The 17,522-nt window shown below is 45.1% G+C and overlaps 1 non-coding gene and 1 pseudogene across 1 annotated transcript; one reads left to right on the forward strand and one right to left on the reverse strand.

Moving 5' to 3' along the window:
- LOC148143639 (uncharacterized) overlaps nt 1-17,522 on the reverse strand; it is a 245,236-nt pseudogene that overhangs the window by 130,531 nt on the left and 97,183 nt on the right.
- trnae-cuc (transfer RNA glutamic acid (anticodon CUC)) lies at nt 347-418 on the forward strand. Its single transcript has one exon. It is a non-coding gene; the product is annotated as a tRNA-Glu (tRNA).

Genomic DNA, 17,522 nt, shown 5'->3' on the forward strand with positions numbered 1-17,522 from the left:
ATGGGGCGTTCTTCCTCCAGGCATCGGGTGGGGAGGGAGCGGCGATGGAGGAGGCCCAGGACCTGCATGTCCTCGGCAGAGTGGGAGGGGGTGTTGAAATGTTGGGCCAGAGGGCGATGGGGTTGATTGTTGCGGGTGTCCTGGAGATATCCCCTCAAGCGCCGTGACTGGACTCTGCGAGGAGTCTCCAGTCTCCCCAATGTAGAGGAGACCGCATCGGGAGCAATGGATACAAGAAATGACATTGTTGGATGAACAGGTGAAAGCTTGCTGACGACCGCGGCCCAGGTTCGATTTCCGGGCAGGAAAGTAATTTTTCGGAGAGCTGACAAGCGCCATTCGCATCTCCCTGGTGGTCTAGTGGTTAGGATTTGGCGCTCTCACCGCCGCGGCCCGGGTTCGATTCCCGGTCAGGGAAACCATTTTCAGGAGTGCAGGCTACCCATTCTTCTTAAATGCGCTGTGTAATTATTTATAGTTGTTCCTGGGTGCTGCAGTGTGTCGTGGCTCGTTGAAATAGTGTCCTGATTCAGATTTGTTTGTATGTGGAGGGATGATTGATTCTGAAGTTAAGTACTTGGTTCGTGTGCGTTGTTTTCCTGTAGAGGCTGTTTTGAATTTACCATTGACTGTTCGCTGTACTGTGACATCTAGAAATGGCACTTTGTTGTTGTTCTCCTCTTTTGTGAATTTTATGTCAGCGAGGATATTGTTGATGGTGTTGTAGGTTTCCTCTAATTTGTTTCATTTTTTGATGACAAAAGTGTCATCACTGTAGTGGACCCAAAGTTTGGGTGGATCGTTGGAAGGGCTGTTTGTTCGAGTCTCTGCATTATTGCTTCTGCGAGGAATCCTGATACTAGTGGTTTCATGGGTATTTCGTTGATTTGTTTGGAGGGCTTGTTGCTGAATATGAAGTGGGTGGTAAGACACAGTTCTACGAGGTTGACAGTGTTATCTTTGCTGATGTAGTTGGTGCTGTGTTTATGTCTCTGGTTCTTCGAGTAGTGTCTCCAGTTTTCTTTGGCCACGTTGATGTTAATGGATGTGAACAGGGCTGTTATGTCAAAGGACATCATTATTCCATCCTCTTCTATCTTAGTGTCTTTGGTGTTCAGGAATTCTTGGATGGAGTAAATGGAGTGGCGTGAATCTTCGACTTGGTGTTTTCAGTGGAGGCCTTTGACTAGTCTGCATATTGGTGTTCCAAATGGTGAGGCTTTGGGCCTGAGGGGGGCTCCTGGTTTGAAGAGGAGAACAACAACAAAGTACCATTCTTAGATGTCACAGCAGAGCGAACAGTCAATGGGGAACTTCAAACTAGCGTCTGCAGAAAAACAACACACACAAACCAAATACTTAACCACAGAAACAATCATCCCAACACCCACAAACGTTGCTGCATCAGGACATTATATCAACGAGCCACTACATACTGCAGCACAGAGAAACTACGAAGAGCAGAAGAGAAATACGTATATAGTGCATTTAAGGAGAACGGGTACCCAATAAACCCAGTCCGCCGATTTCTCATTGATGCTTCCAAGCTGACTTTCAAAAATTCATTTGGCCCTCCATTCTTTCCTGTTTGTTTTTTGTTGGTTTTGAAAGCTTTCGCAATCCTCTGACTGAGTATTGGAGTTGGGAAGTTATGTTGTGGCTGTACAGGACATTGGTTAGACCAGTTTTGGAATATTGGGTGCAATTCTGGTCTCCTATCAGAAGGATACTGTGAAATTTGAAAGGGTTCTGAAGCACCAGTGGGTCCACAGAGGGGAAGAGGCCCTTCTGCTGCCCTGAGTGTGGGAAGGCCTTCAGTGATTCCTCTGCCTGCGGCCGCACCAGTGGTCCACACCGGGGAAGGCTGTTCTCCGGCCCCAAGTGCGAGATGGCCTTCAGCAGTTCTTCCCACCTGCTGAGATACCAGTGGGTCCACACTGAGGAGAGGCCGTTCTTCTGCCCCGAGTGCAGGACGGGCTTTGCTCTTTCCTCCGACCTGCTGGCCCATTGGTGAGTCCACATGGGGGAGTGGTCGTTCAGTTGCCCTAAGTGCAGGAAGTCCTTCAGCAATTCCTCAGCCCTGCTGAGGCACCAGTCCGTCCACACCGGGGAGAAGCCGTTCTCCTGCCCCGAGTGTGGGAAGGGCTTTATCCGCTCCTCCACACTGCGGAAGCACCAGCTGGTCCACACGGGGGCGGGGGGGGGGGGGGTGAGGCCATTCTGCTGCCCTGAGTGCGGGAAGGCCTTCAGCAATTCCTTCACCCTGCTGAAACACCTGTGTGTCTTTCAGCAGTGGGAGGCCCTTCAGCTGGCCCGAGTGTGGGAAGAGGTTCATGTTTGCTTGCAACTTGCGGAAGCACCAGCGGGGGCACTGCTGCTCATTGAGCCAGGGACTGCACATTGCCAATGAAATGATCCAAATAAACCTCAGACCGCAAGACCATCGGAGCAGAAGTTAGGCCATTGGGCCCGTCGAGTCTACTCTGCCATTCGTTAGAGACAAAATTAGTGCAGATGAGATTAGCTACAGGAAATAGGCCATTTGTCCCAACAGGTCCACACAAACCCTCCGAAGAGTAACCCATCAACACCCATTTCCCTCTAGTTAATGTACCTTACTCTATGGGCAATTAAGCATGGCCAATCAACATGACCTGCACATCTTTGGTTTATGTAAGAAGACAGGATCACCCAGAGAAAACCCACGCAGACACTGGGAGATTGTGCAAACTCCTCACAGATAGCTATCCAAGGCTGGAGTCAAACCTGGGTCCCGTGCGCTGTGAGGCTGCAGTGGTAACCACTGAGCCACTACATATTGCAACCCGAAGTTGCAAGCAGGAGGTTGGGAGAATACAACCTCAGAATGTGGAGTAGTCAGCGTTTTGGGTATTAACCCTTCTTCAGGACTGAAACGTTAACTTCTCCATGAGAAACGATTTATGGGAATGATGCTGGGGGTTGTAGGGTTTGTGCTCCAGGGAGAGGCTGAATAGGCTGGAGCTGTTTTACCTGGAGCATCGGAGGCAGAGGAGTGACCTAATAGAGGTTACAAAATCATGAGGGTATGGACAGGGTAATAGACAAGGTTTTTTCTCAGGGGTGGGGGAGTCCAGAACTAGAGGGCATAGGTTTAGGGTGAGAGGTGAAATATATTAAAGGGACAACGTCTTCATGCAGGGGGTGGTACATATATGAAATGAGCTGCCAGAATATATGGATCAGGTGCTGTCAAATGGGACTAGATTAATTTCGGATATCAGGTCAGCATGGACAAGTTGGACCGAAGGGTCTGTTTCCATGCTGTACGTGTCTTTGACTACTGGTCCTCATGTAATTTTAAAATAGAGTGCAAGTAACTTTGAATAGTTCAATCTTATTGAGCTCACTTCCTGAAAAGTTTCAAATGAATCATCTGAGTGATACTGTTTAAACATGCTGAGTTGGACAAAGTATCCCATCAAGTTCAAGATAAACACAGAGTTGAAGAAGTCAGAAGTCAGAACACCAAGGGGAGCAAAACTGATCACAATATTCCAGGTGCAACCTCATCAACGTCCTGTATAACTACAACATAACTTGCCAACATCTATACTCAGTTCTCTAATTGATGAAGGCCAGTGTGCTGAAACCTTTCTTCACTGCCTTGTGTACCGATGTTGTCAGAGATATAGGACCTACTGTAAACTGATCCACAATCCAGCTACTCGGAGCCCAGAAGCAGAGTAGTGCTGTGTGAGTGTGCTGTGCAGATAACCCAGAGGTCGATGGGTACAAACCGTGTGATGCTATTGCCCAATGTCTTCGTAAGCTGCTTTCATTTACAATGGTGCTCTGTTCTGTATGTTGCCTTTGCATCTGCTTCCCAAAGCTTCTTCAGTGGAGGAGTGGCAGCTGGAGCCCAGGAGTTCAACGACCCGCCGGAGCCTGAGGAAGGTCCAAGCTCCAAGAAGCGGGGGGTAAGGCTGGAGGCTGGATTTGCTCAAGGGTTGTATTTTTAACTCATTTAAATGGTACCTACTGTATGGGGCTATGGTTTATATTAAAACCGGAGGATCATATCAGAGTGTTTATATTTAGCAGCGGTAGTTGGTAAAATACACTCCCTGGAGGAGCACCTTCTATGATGCTGCATTTCTTGCTTTATTCCCCCATTTCTTATCTCCCAGCTTGGTTTTATGTTTTTTTGGTTAAATTTAATTTCATATTAATCAGACTGGGTATTGACTGTGTGCTATTAATTTGCTTCTTCGAATATTGAAAGTCAAAATTAATGGTTTTTAACAAAAAGAGCAGTTCACTGATATTCATGGCATTGTCTTATTTGGGAGTGATGATTCAAATCTGACCAATAAACCGTTTCATGCAGCCACCCAATTTAGTTAAAATTTTCATTAATTTAATTAAAGAAAAGAACTCTGGCAGGCTAAGATTTATGCAATCTATTTATAAGATTATGTCCATTGCTTGCAATATGGTCTCATCCACATTGGGGAAACTGGACGCCAACTCGCGGAACGTTTCAGGGAACAGCTCTGGGACACTAAAACTAAACGACCGACGCCCTGTGGCTGAACGCTTTAACTCGCTCTCCCGTTCCGCCAAGGACATGCAAGTCCTGGGCTGCCTCCACTGCCAAACTCTTGCTACCCGACGCTTGTAAGAAAAACACCTCACCTTCTGACTTGGGACCCTCCAACCACATGGTATCAATGTAGATTTCATCAGTTTCCTCATTTCCTCTCCCCCACCTTGTCCCAGATCCAACCTTCCAATTCTACACCAACCTCTTGACCTGTCATACCTGTCCACCTTGCTTCTCACCTATTTGCTCCACCCTCATCTCTGACCTATTACCATCAAACCCGACCTCCAGCTATCTATTGCACTCCCAGCTGCCTTTCCTCCAGCCCCACTTCCTTCCCATTTATCTCTCAGCCCCCTCGGACCACCCTTTATTCCTGATGAAGAGCTTATGCTCTAAACCAAGACTATGATGAAACAACATTCTCAACAAATAGGAAATAGCTCCCAAGTCAGATTTCATTCCCTCTTCTGTTTCCCAGTTCTTTCAGAAATAAGAAATATCTTTTTCTTCCACTAGAAAGTGATCTTCCACTTTGCGCTGTCTGAAGCGTTATGCCACATTATTACTTCAGCCACCTTTTAAGAATCGTTTCAAACTGTTTTTCTAACAATTGTGGAGGTGACCAAAAGCAAACATTTCACTCCTCCTCAATGCCCCATTTCTCCTCCTATGAGCCACTTTGTCATGTTGTCTATGTTACAAGCAGCCGAGTGCACTTGGTTTCTGAATTGAAATTTGGCCATTGAAGTGATCAGAATTAATATTTATCGATGGCTAGCTGTGTATGCACTAACTGTCATTATCCACCAATACGATGTCGTTTGTTCCACCAAAACTGGAAACAATGATTTGTGATTATATTGCAGTCGGATGTAGAAAATCATCCCAGCGATCTTCACGTTATTATAGTTTACTGTGGCCATAACAGCATTGCGTGGCAGTTTGATGTGACTAAAACTTGGATGGAAAGAATGTAGATTGATGAGAAGTCAAAATGGCAGAGTCTCTGGCCACAATTGATCTGTCTGGCTTGATTATATGAGTGGCGGCTCTTCAAGAGCAACTTCCACTCCATCACTTCAACCAGCAAGAGGAGATAAGTCTGAACACAACATTCCAACTGTGACATATACGCATTGCTTCGATGTTATTGATCAAAATCCTGGAACTCGCTCCTGAACCTTTATTATAGACCACAACATATTTGTGAAGCAATTTAAGAGGTAGCTCACCATCACCTTTTCAAGAACGGTTTAGGAAGACTTGCTGGCAGAGCCAATGATATGCACATGATATTGGAAACAGTCTAATCGTATGGATAGATGATTGGCGAACCAATGATACAGGAGGGATAAGGGGCATGCTCAGGATCGCAACTTACAACTAGCAACGTTCCACAGGGATCAGTGCTGGGGCACAAAATTATTTACTTTATGTATATGAATTACTTGGATAAGTAAAGTGAATGTACTATTGCCAAGACTGCAGTAGATACAGTTGATTAGAATGCAGGTGGTAAGGATGACATGAACTCTTCATCCAAGTTCAGTGAGTAATCGGGAAGGCAAAAGAGAGATTGGCCTTTAAATGGAGTACAAAAGTAGGGAGGTTATAGTGAACCTCCGCCTGGAGGTTTTGATTGAAACCAGCTGACAGTGAAGATTCAACCAGCTGACAGTGGATCTGAATCACATGTAGATCAGATCAGGTTTGGACAGCAGGAAACCAGATAAGTTTTTACAACAAACCACAACGATTTCATCATTTGACTCTTAATTCCAGATTTATATTGAATTCAGATTCCACCATCTGCCGTGGCAGGTTTTGAAACCAAGTCCCGTGAACATTACCTGGGTGAATGGTCTGGTGACAATAAAGTGGCCATCGCCTCCCCTGAACACATTGGCATATTGTGTTCAGAGGTAACAAAGGAGCAAGAGGTTTCAGCAGCTGCTAAGTTGTTGATATTACACAAGGGAACATCAGCACTCTCAGTAATGGCACATACTGAAGCCAGGGCCCTGTATCAGAGGTAAGGGCTCGGGATCCACAAGAAATAGGAACAGCAATACGCCATTCAGCCTCTTGAGCCTGCTCCTCCATTCAGTAGGATCGTGGCTGATCTGGCATTCCCCACATCCACTTTCCTGCCCTTTTCCTGTAACTGTTCATCCCCCGACTGATCACGAATCTATCGATCCTAGTTTCAATGTGACAAGAAGGATGTCAACAGAGTTACTGGGGTTGGGGGAGGGGCGGGGGGTGTCAGGTCGAACTTGGGGACTAAAACAATGGCTTCACACTTCACAATATTTAACTAAGGGAATGTTTATGGTTATCCAATGCTGGAAATTGGGCAGGCATTCAGATGAAATTATTGGTAAATTATGAATGACAGAGGAGTCGGGAGAGAAGTGGTGTTCAGGCACAGTTGGATATCATCAGTATAGATGCCAACACCAGCAGCTACGGTTAAATAAATAAGAACGGAAGACGCTAAAAGCAGACCCTCCCAGAGGATACAGCGATGCTGGAGAGGGTCAGTACTGTCATTAACTCTGATCAAGGCTGTCCGCAGGACGACGAGGGAATGTTCATCCCTGTCACCGTAACAAAGGATGTCAAATATGACCTTGATAAGAATTGTTTCAGGGGTAGAAACCAGACTCGAGGGCTTTAAACACAGAATTCTGGAAAAGCTGGGAATGGCTTATTCAACAATGTTACATCCAAACCATCAGTTCCATTGGTGCGATAATTATAGAAGTGTTTTGGTTTTTATTTAGATGATTCTCAGCAACACTGAGTGAGGAGCAACAAAATTAACACAAGAAATATTGCAATTACTGCAATATGCCTGCTCCCAATAGGAGACCACCTGGTGTTCACTTAAATGTCTGCAAGGCGCAATATTGGAAAGGAATTATCCAGTTCATAGCTATAAGAGGGGAGACACAGACTGCTTGATACAAAGGGCGGGAGTAGGCCACTAGGCCCTACGAGCCTGCTGCAACATTCAATAAGATCATGGCTGATCTGAATACAACCTCAGCTCTACATTCCTCCACATCCCCGACAATCTGTCACCCACTTGGTTAGCAAGAACCTGTCTACCTCTGCCTTAAAGATTTTGAATTCACTGCCTTTTGAGGAAGACACACAACCATCAGAAAGAAAAAAAATCATCCTCATTTGTGTCTTCTACTTTTAAAATATGACCCTCTATTTTCAGATATTAAGTTAGGGATACAAGCTGCATTCAAATAATACCTGTGGTACAGTTAACTATCTCAAAGTGCTTCACGTGAACATAATGAGAATTCCTTTAAAAATCACAAGAGTGGAGCACAGATTAGGACAGGTGGCCAAAGACTTGATCAAAGGGGCAGGTTTAGGGCAATCTTTAAAACAGGTTCAATTTCCCAAACATCTGAGGACTAAGACATAAAGAGCAAACACAAAATAGCAAAGGATGGGAAACAACAGTGTGGACATAATGTCACAGGATGAGTAATCCAGGGAACATGAGTTCAAATCCCACCACAGCAAGAGGTGAGATGTGAATAATTCAAATCATAAATGGGGAACACAAAATTAGTCTCAGTATGGTATCGATGGCACTGACGTCAATTGTCATAAAAGCCCATGTTCACCAATGTCCTTTCAGGAGGGAAACTGCCATGCTTACCTGATCTGGCTTACATGTGACTCCAGACACACAGCAATGTGGTTGACTCTTAAATTGCCCTCTGAATTGGCATAAGCAAGACACCTTGCACTTAAGGATGGATAACAAACATTAACCTTGTTAAAGTGTCAGAACAGAAATTGCTGGAGAAACTCAGCCAGTCTGGCAAAACCGGTGGAGAGAGAGAGAGAAAGAAACAGAGTAAATATCCTGGCATGCGTCCAGAACAGTTGTGAAGAAGGGTCACAGCACTTGAAATGCTAACTCTGCTTCTCTCTCCACTTGTGCTTCCAGTCCTATTGAGTTTCTCCAGCAATTGGTGCATTTTTGTCTTTCAGATCTCCAGCATTGCAGTTATTTATTACACTGACTTAGGGAAGCTCAAATCCGATAAAAGAATAAAGCAGAAGGGCTGGAATTACTCAGCAAGTCTGGCAGCAGCTATGGAGATAAAACAGTTAGTTCTTCGGGTTATTGAATGATCTTACATCGGGGACAAACTTTTGGCAAGCTGCAAGAGTAAAAGGCACTGGTGTAACTTCAACATCTGGGAGAACTCTCTCAGCCATGGAGGTCAGACTGACTCAGCATTCTGGTCCTGCTCATTACCTGTTAACTTCTCCATTTGTTGTTCTTGTTATATTTCTACATGGTTGACACATTCCTATGTTTTAAAATGATATTCCAAACTGACAGGAATTTTCCTTGTAAGTAATCATACATTAGAGGGTTTGGAACGTGAATGTAACTTTTAAACAAAAAGTATTTATTCATGCATGGTGTGTGGGCAACGCTGGCAATGCTTGCATTTATACCATCCTTAACCACCCTGTGGTTGGTTGGAAAAGTGAATGAAGGTGTCTGAGATTGTCTTGATTAGCACAGCAATCTCAAAGATGGGTGTGCTCAGGTAGAAGTACCCTCCACTCCCACAGCAAGTCTGCATTCACTTCAATTACAGATGCCATCTCACACTCCCAGGAAAAGGACAGCATGGGATTACAATCAGAATAAAGCTTCCTCTACTCTTAAATTGAAAGTGAAGCTACCTCAACACTGTCCCCAACAAACACTGTCAAGACAGAGAGAGCATTGGGTTAGATACAGAGTAAAACTCCCTCTACACTTCCCCATTCATTCAGTCCCTGGACAATGACAGCAAAGGGTTAAATAAACAGTACAGCTTCTTCCATTATGACTGACACTTAGTACGTTCTACACCAATCCTCAAGGATAATTCAGAACTGAGCCTATTATCTGGTACTGAATTCACACACCCAAATGGGAATGACAGCAACAGAAAATCAGGTAAACCACACACAATGTACAACAAAACTAGACCGTTATTGGGATCTAAGATATTTAAATGAGAGGAGATGTGATCCCTGCAATGATCTGAATGTGAGCTGAACAACTTTCTCACTTGAACAATATTCTCTGGGAATGCAATGTCCACCTCACTGCTGTCTATTCAATTCCTCTGCTCTCGTTCAGGGCTGAGTTGCGGCTGACCACATGGTGGCGTGGGCGTCAAGAGGTTAGACAATTAAGGTCAACTTGGATTGAGGGCATCCTGTGTCATGCCAGTGAGGTCGAGGGTCGCTGATTTACTCAACTTATAATCGGGGACAAGGGGATGTCAGGCTGGGCTTGTATCAATTTGCGTTTAGAAGAAACAGATGATCTGATGAAGCTGTATAACATCTGGCGAGGACTTAATGTAAATGTAATGTCCACTCATTTCTTGCCAGAGACTAGCCTCTCATTTAAGATAGGAGAGTTTTGTTTTTCTCTCAAGTGTTCCCAAGTCTTTGAAATTCACTTCTTTAGAGAGCAGCAAGTGGTGGTGGCACGGTGGATAGCACTGCTGCCTCACGGCATCAGTGATCTGAGTTTGAACCAACACTCGGGCCGACTCTTTGTGAGGAGTTTGCACATTCTCCCCTTGTGTCTGCGTTGGTTTCCTCTGGTGCTCTGGCCTCCTACCACAGTCCAAAGGATGTGCAGGTGAGTGTAGATTGACCATGGGAGATGCAGGGTTACAGAGATAGAGTAACGAATTGGTTTTGGGTGGGACGGTCAGTCAATGTTGACTCGATGGGCTGAATGGCCTACTTGCACGCAATTGACCTATATCAATCAACAGTATACTCTTGCTTTATGGTTACTGGCATCAAATTACATTCGTGGTTTTGGTTATTTCATCTCTTACGTCATCATATTCAACCAACAGCAGCATCTCGAAATTTGCTTAATTACAATATCCAATATCAGCAGAGTACTTTTTCTTTTTGTCACGACCATTATCTTGAAATCTGACGTGTGACCTCTTCATTGCTGTCAAAGTTCCTTATTTGTCCCTACATTGTCATGGTTTTACTTTGTCGAATGACTTCCTGGCTTTTGCATTTAAGACCCTATATTCTGCCCTCGTCAACACTTTCCCTTCCAATTCTGCACTAAAGATTTCATGAAAAACCTCAGAGTGTGGTGAGACTGTGGAACTCACTCCCATAGTGAATAGTTGGGGTGAAAGACATTACAACTGAGGGTTCGCAACCAAATACAAATGAATGTCACTCTCACCAGATTCACAGCACAGTGAAATTAAAACATGCAATGTCCCTCAATTTCTCAACTGTTCCTAACCAGACTTGATGAAGAACAGATCTTGCACATCAACATTATAATTTAAACAAAAACCAACAATTATAAATACGGCAACTTTTCTAGGCCAAAGTTAAGCAGATAATCTAATTAATAGCAATGAATTAAACCCTTTGATCAAGTTCCCCATCATCTCAGAAATAGAAATTTCAGCGGCAAATTAAGAAAGAATTTTTTTTAAAAACTTACCAATTCAAACAAACAGTTTCCAACAATGCATTGCCAAGCCTTTGTGCAATACTTGAACTATGAGTTTTTCACAGACACGTAACTGTAAATCCAATTTAAAAGTCACTGCTGAATGTGACGAGACACCCCAAAGTATTCAGTCATTTCTTACAGGCTCGGACTCATTCCCAGAAAGAGCCAACAATTCTATAACTGACAGTAGAATCTCGAGAGAACAGCTCCTGGGCTCAACAAGCAGCAACGCCCAATGGAGGCAAAGTTGGCGGCGGGGCAGGGCGGGGCAAGGGCATAAAACAAAAAAGCCCACTGACTCTCCCACTGCACACACACTGTGAGAATGCACAGGGGCTCAGTCCTGGGAGTGACCCACAGCAGTTTCATCAAGAGGGCCACACTTGATGAACAGATCTTGCACACCAGAATTATAATTTAAACAAGAACAAACAATTATGAATACCGCAAATTTACTAGGGCAAAGTTAAACAAGATAATCCAGTTAATAGCGATGATTTAAGCCTTATGAACAAGTCCTCCACCATCCCATAGACACAAAATTAAGGGGTAAATTAAGGAAGAGAATTTTTAAAATTATCAATTGAAGCAATCAATTCCCAACAATGAATTGCCAAGCCTTTGGGCAATTCTTCGATGATGAGTTGTTCACAGGCACATAACCGTAGATTTAATTTCAAAATCACTGCTGAATGTGAATGGACACCCTGAAGTATTCAGCTATTATTTACAGACTGGAGCTCGTTCCCAGACAGAGCCAATAATTCTTTGACTGGACAGAAAACACTAGAGGGAACAGCTCCTGGTCTCAACGAGCAGCAGTGCCCACTGGAAGCAAAGTTGCGGGGGTGGGGAGCACGACGGCATAAAACAAAAAAATCCGACCGACTCTCCCGCTATAAGCACTGTCAGAATGGGCAGGGGTTCAGTCCTGGCAGTGACCCACAGCAAGTTTCACCAGCAGAATCAGATTGTTGGGAGCACTGGTGTGCCCGCTGGTGCTTCTGCAAGGTGCACTACACTACACTACACTTACTGCACACTCTGGGCCCATTTAGTATGGTCACTTCTCCCGAAACCGCACATCGTTAGACTTTGGGAGGAAACCAGAGCAGCCGGAGGAAACCCACGCAGACACGGCAGGGAGAATGTGCAAACTCCACACAGACAGTCGCCCCAAGGCTGGAATCGAACGCTGGTGCTTAGTGCGGTAAGGCAGCAGTGCTCTCCACTGATCCATCGTGCTACTTACGTGTGCAAAAGGAGGTGGGGCCTGGGAACTTTGTTAATTGTACCACACAGTGGATTGTTGAGTAAGGTTAAATCTCACGGGATCCAGGGAGAGCTAACCAACTGGGTACAAAATTTAGAAGCGCATTGTTGTCGATGCTGGAATCCTTCCTGAAAACAACAAATGCTGAAGATCACATTGGGTCAGGCAGCGCTGTGCCACTCTATGACCGGATAGTGTGGATGTGGAGATGATGTTTCCACGAGGAGAAGGGTTGAGGATGCCAAGTCATTGAGGGTATTTAAGACAGAGATACGTTCTTGATTAGTAAGGGGTCAAGGGTTATGAGGAGAGGGCAGCAGAATGGGATGGAGAAATATATCAGCCATGATCGACTGGTGGAGTGGACTCGATGGGCCAAATGGCCTCATCCTGCTCCTGTGTATTATGGTCTTAAAGCGGAGCAGTCGTCTTAAGAGGTTCTCACAAACTATTTCAGAATCCTGAAGAGGAGTTGTTGGACTGGAAACCTTAACTCAGCTTTTTCTCCACATATGCTTCCAGTCCTGCTGAGTTTTTCCAGTGTTGTCAGTTTTTGTTTCAGTTTTCCAGCATCCACAGTTCTTTGTCTTCTTTATCACAGTCATTTCTTGCCTTTCCCAAGTGTCTGGAACTTCATCTCCCTGATCTACAAACTGTTCAGTTACCCTAGAAATGACCACTACCTCCTTATCAGAGTAGACCCCTTTGTTGCAAAATGATTGTTCAATTCTGTGACCAAAATAATTGCATTCGTAATTACTTACACCATGGACTCTCAATATCTCAGGCAAGAACACAGCCAGATTTTTTCAGACAGTACATTTATGTGATTTGATACAAATCCCTATTCCCCACTTTACCAGCGTGCTGCTGGGAATGGAGGGTTTGAGTTAAGAAAAAGCTGGGACATTTTTCCAACGAAGCCTAGCAAGTTGACAGATAACTTTATAGAGATTTTTAAAATCAGGAGGGGGAAAAAATAAGGTGTCATTTCCTGGAGGCTCAGAATATTTTATTGCTCCAGAAGGTGTAAAAGGGTGTCAAAGATTCAGCAGAAATCGAGGAGAGCTGAGAACAGACAACATTTCACTCTGTGGGAACAGGGGGACCAGAGGACAGAGAAATCAGGACCTGAAATCGAGATAACACCAGACTACCATGTTATCAGTGTTTTGACAATGGTACTTCTGTGCGGGGCAGGTTGTATTATGAATTGAATAGTAACTTCCTCAAGGAGACTGTGCAGCAAGTCCATTTCATCTTTCGGGATGAAACACCCAGACTCGCCATTTGCAGATATTTAACCCTTTCGAAACCTGTAAAGTGATTGGATTCAAACAAACTCTGCAATGATTCACTCTTTCTCAGCTCCACAGGCAGAGAGACCTGGGAAATGAAGCTGTCAGTGTGGTTCTGTATTGGTGGGCCGAATGGTGAATGCTATGGACATGAAATCCATTGCGGTTTCCCCACGCAGGTGTGAACCCTGCCGACTACAGTTGAGAACTGTCGTCAAAAAGAAAGGGAGATTGCTCCACGGTTTTTTTTAAAGATGCAAATCAGTGGAGGGTTTGAAATATTTCAATCACATTGGGACTGGTCGGGAATCTGCAACCCACTGCCTATCAGGGTGGAACAAGCAGATACCCGCAGAGCTGCTTTTGAGGATATGAGCCAAGTGTTTGGAAATGAGACTAGAACAGTGAGGGGCGTGAAGTCGTGGTCGAAATGAGGCAGGCACCTGAGGGCAAAGGTGTTTTATTTGCCAGTGAAAGATACTGCTTCACAAATTTGGTACAATGGAAGAGAAGCAGTGACGGTGATTATCTTTGGCTGTTCACCTTGTGAATGTTCCCATTGCTGCGCATGTCCGTATTAACGTCAGAACTCTGCAGCATGGCGGCGTCTAGTCCGCACAGGGCCGGGGGCGCAATGGATGACGCATCTGACTCCACCTACCTGTTTGAAATGCAGCTTACAGCTTCTTCACACACCCCAATTAATCTTTCACATTGTCCTGAAGCCGGCATAAGGTTTGAATTCCTGATCTGCAGGAACGAGACTCTTTTCACTGTCTCGCGTCAGGAAGTGTCCCTGAGACATCAAAGTCACGTCACAGGGCTGTCAGAGGAGGGGAAGCTGAAAGAGCCCCACACGCTGCTCACAGGCACATTTCACTTTCCCCAACTCACTGCCCCAATCAGTGCGGCTGCTGGGAGTGGAAAGGGAACAAACACCAAAACCCAGTCTCAGCTTTGTAAATCTTCAGGAAATAAGAAAACTGATTATCCCTTCCAATCTTCCATCCAGGCCTGACAGCGTTGATTTTAAATGGCTGTCCAGTTAGTGCCGATTCGTTTTGGCTGAAAAAAATCTTCCTTATCTCATCCCAGCATTTCTTGCCACAGAGAACTGTGCGGCAGAGTTCATGTATATATTTCCTTGTCTGGTATTTTGTAAATAACATTCGTTCGCGGGTTGTTTGTATTTAATGTTCACTAGCTGTTGTTTAATGCTGAGAGGGTTGAGTTGTCTGGACATCATTTCACAGATGTCTTTAATGTAAAGTAATGTGGCTAGGGTTTCTGCAGACCTTGTGTCTGCAAGTGTCAGTTTGTTGATGTGAGATCGTCACACTGGGTTTATTGGGTAGGCAAAAGTGAGGACTGCAGATGCTGGAAACCAGAGTTTAGATCAGAGTGGTGCTGGAAAAGCACAGCAGGTCAGACAGCTTCCGAGGAGCAGGAAAATCGACATTTCGGGCAAAATCCCTTCATCAGGAATAGAGGCAGGACGCTTCCATGGTTGGCGAGATAAATTGGGGGGTGCTGGACCGAAGGTAGCAAAGAGTACAATAGGTGAATGGGGGTGGGGATGGAGGTGACAGGTCAGAGAGGAGGGTGGAGCGAACAGTTGAGAAGGGAGATTGGCAGGTCGGACAGGTCATGAGGACAGCGCTGAGCTAGAAGGTTGGAACTGAGGTAAGGTGGGGGGAGGGGAAATGAGGAAACTGGTGAAGTCCACATTGATGTCCTGGGGTTGAATTTATCCGAGGCGAAATGTGGGGCGTTCTTCCTTCAGGCATCGGGTGGGGAGTGAGCGGCGATGGAGGAGGTCCAGGACCTGCATGTTCTCGGCAGAGTGGGAGGGGTTTGAAATGCTGGGCCAGAGGGTGATGGGGTTGATTGCTGCCGGTGTCCTGGAGATGTTCCCTCAAGCGCTGTGACTTGACTCTGCGAGGAGTCTCCAGTCTCCCCAATGCAGAGGAGACCGCATCGGGAGCAATGGATACAAACAATGACATTGGTGGAAGCCTTCTCACGATCGTGGCCCAGGTTCGATTTCCGGGCAGGGAAGAAATTTACATTAGAGCTGTGAGGGGGCGCTGCTGTCTCCTTGGTGGTCTAGTGGTTAGGAGTCGGCGCTTTCACCGCTGCGTCCCGGGTTCGATTCCCGGTCGGGGAAGCATTTCTCAGTGGATGCTTTGCCTACCCATTCTCCTTAAATGCGCTGTACAGTTCCTTATTGGTCTTCGTCGTTAATGGCTACTGCAGTGTGTATTGCCTCGTTGAAATAGTGTCCTGATTCAGGCTTGTTTGTATGTGTAGGGATCATTGCTTCTGCAGCTAAGTACTTGGTTCGTGTGTGTTGTTTTCCTGTAGACGCTGTTTTGAATTTACCATTGACTGTTCGCTCTACTGTGACATCTCGAAATGGCACTTTGTTGTTGTTCTCCTCTTTTGTGAATTTTATGCCAGTAAGGATATTGTTGATGGTGTTGTAGGTTTCCTCTAATTTACTTCATTTTTTGATGACAAAAGTGTCATCACTGTGGCGGACACAAAGTTTGGATTGGATCGTTGGAAGGGCTGTTGGTTTGAGACTCTGCATTCTTGCTTCTGCTAGGAATCCTGATACTGGTGGTTTCATGGATGTTTCGTTGATTTGTTTGAGGCTTGTTACTGAATATGAAGTGGGTGGTTAAGGCACAGTTCCACGAGCTGGGTAGTGCTATCTTTGCTGATGAAGTTGGTGCTGTATTTGTGTCTTTGGTTCTTCGAGTAGTGTCTTCAGTTTTCTTTGGCCACGTTGATGTTAATGGATGTGAACAGGGCTGTTATGTCAAAGGACATCATTATTCCATCCTCTTCTAACTTAGTGTCTTTGGTGTTCAGGAATTCTTGGATGGAATAAATGGAGTGGCGTGAATCTTCGACTTGGTGTTTTAGTCTTCAGTGGAGGCCTTTGACTAGTCTGTATATTGGTGTTCCAAGTAGTGAGACTATAGCCTGAGGGGGGCTCCTGGTTTGAAGAGGAGGAGAACAACAACAAAGTGCCATTCTTAGATGTCACAGTAGAGCGAACAGTCAATAGGGAACTTCACACTAGCGTCTACAGAAAAACAACACACGCAAACCAAGTGCTTAACCACAGAAGCAATCATCCCAACACCCACAAACGAAGCTGCATCAGGACGTTATTTCAATGAGCCCCTAAACACTGCATATCGAGGATTATAAAATCATGAGGGGCACGGATGAGGTGAACAGCAGGTGTCCTTTCCCTCAGCTGGGGGTTTCAGGATCAGGGAGCAAATATTTTGAGGTGAGTAGAGAAAGATTTTATAAAGACAGAACAAGGATCGTTTTTAAGAGAGTGGTCTGAGTGCAGAATGAATGTCCAGAAGAAGTCATAGCGTCACAGAGATGTACAGCACCGAAACAGACTGTTTGGTCCAACTTGACCATGCTGACCAACTATCCCAACCCAATCTCGTCCCACCTGACAGCACACGGCCCAATATCCCTCCAAACCCTTCCTATTCATATACCTAACCAAATGCCTTATAAATTTTGCAATCGTTCTAGACTTCACCACTTCCTCTGGCAGTTCATTCAATAAACGTACAATTATCTGCGTGAAAACGTTGCCCCTTAGATCTCTTTTGTATCTTTCCCCTCCAATGCTAAACCCATGCCCTCTCGTTCTGGACTCCCCCACCCCTGGGAAAAAACTTTCTCTATTTATCCTATCCATACTCCTCATGATTTTATACACGTACAGTTACAAATTTTAAAAGACATTTGGATAAGTACATGAATATG

Source organism: Chiloscyllium plagiosum, unplaced genomic scaffold (genome assembly GCF_037043375.1).
Source record: "Chiloscyllium plagiosum isolate Xiang-an unplaced genomic scaffold, Cpla_swu_hap1 HiC_scaffold_27, whole genome shotgun sequence".
Lineage (NCBI taxonomy): Eukaryota > Metazoa > Chordata > Chondrichthyes > Orectolobiformes > Hemiscylliidae > Chiloscyllium > Chiloscyllium plagiosum.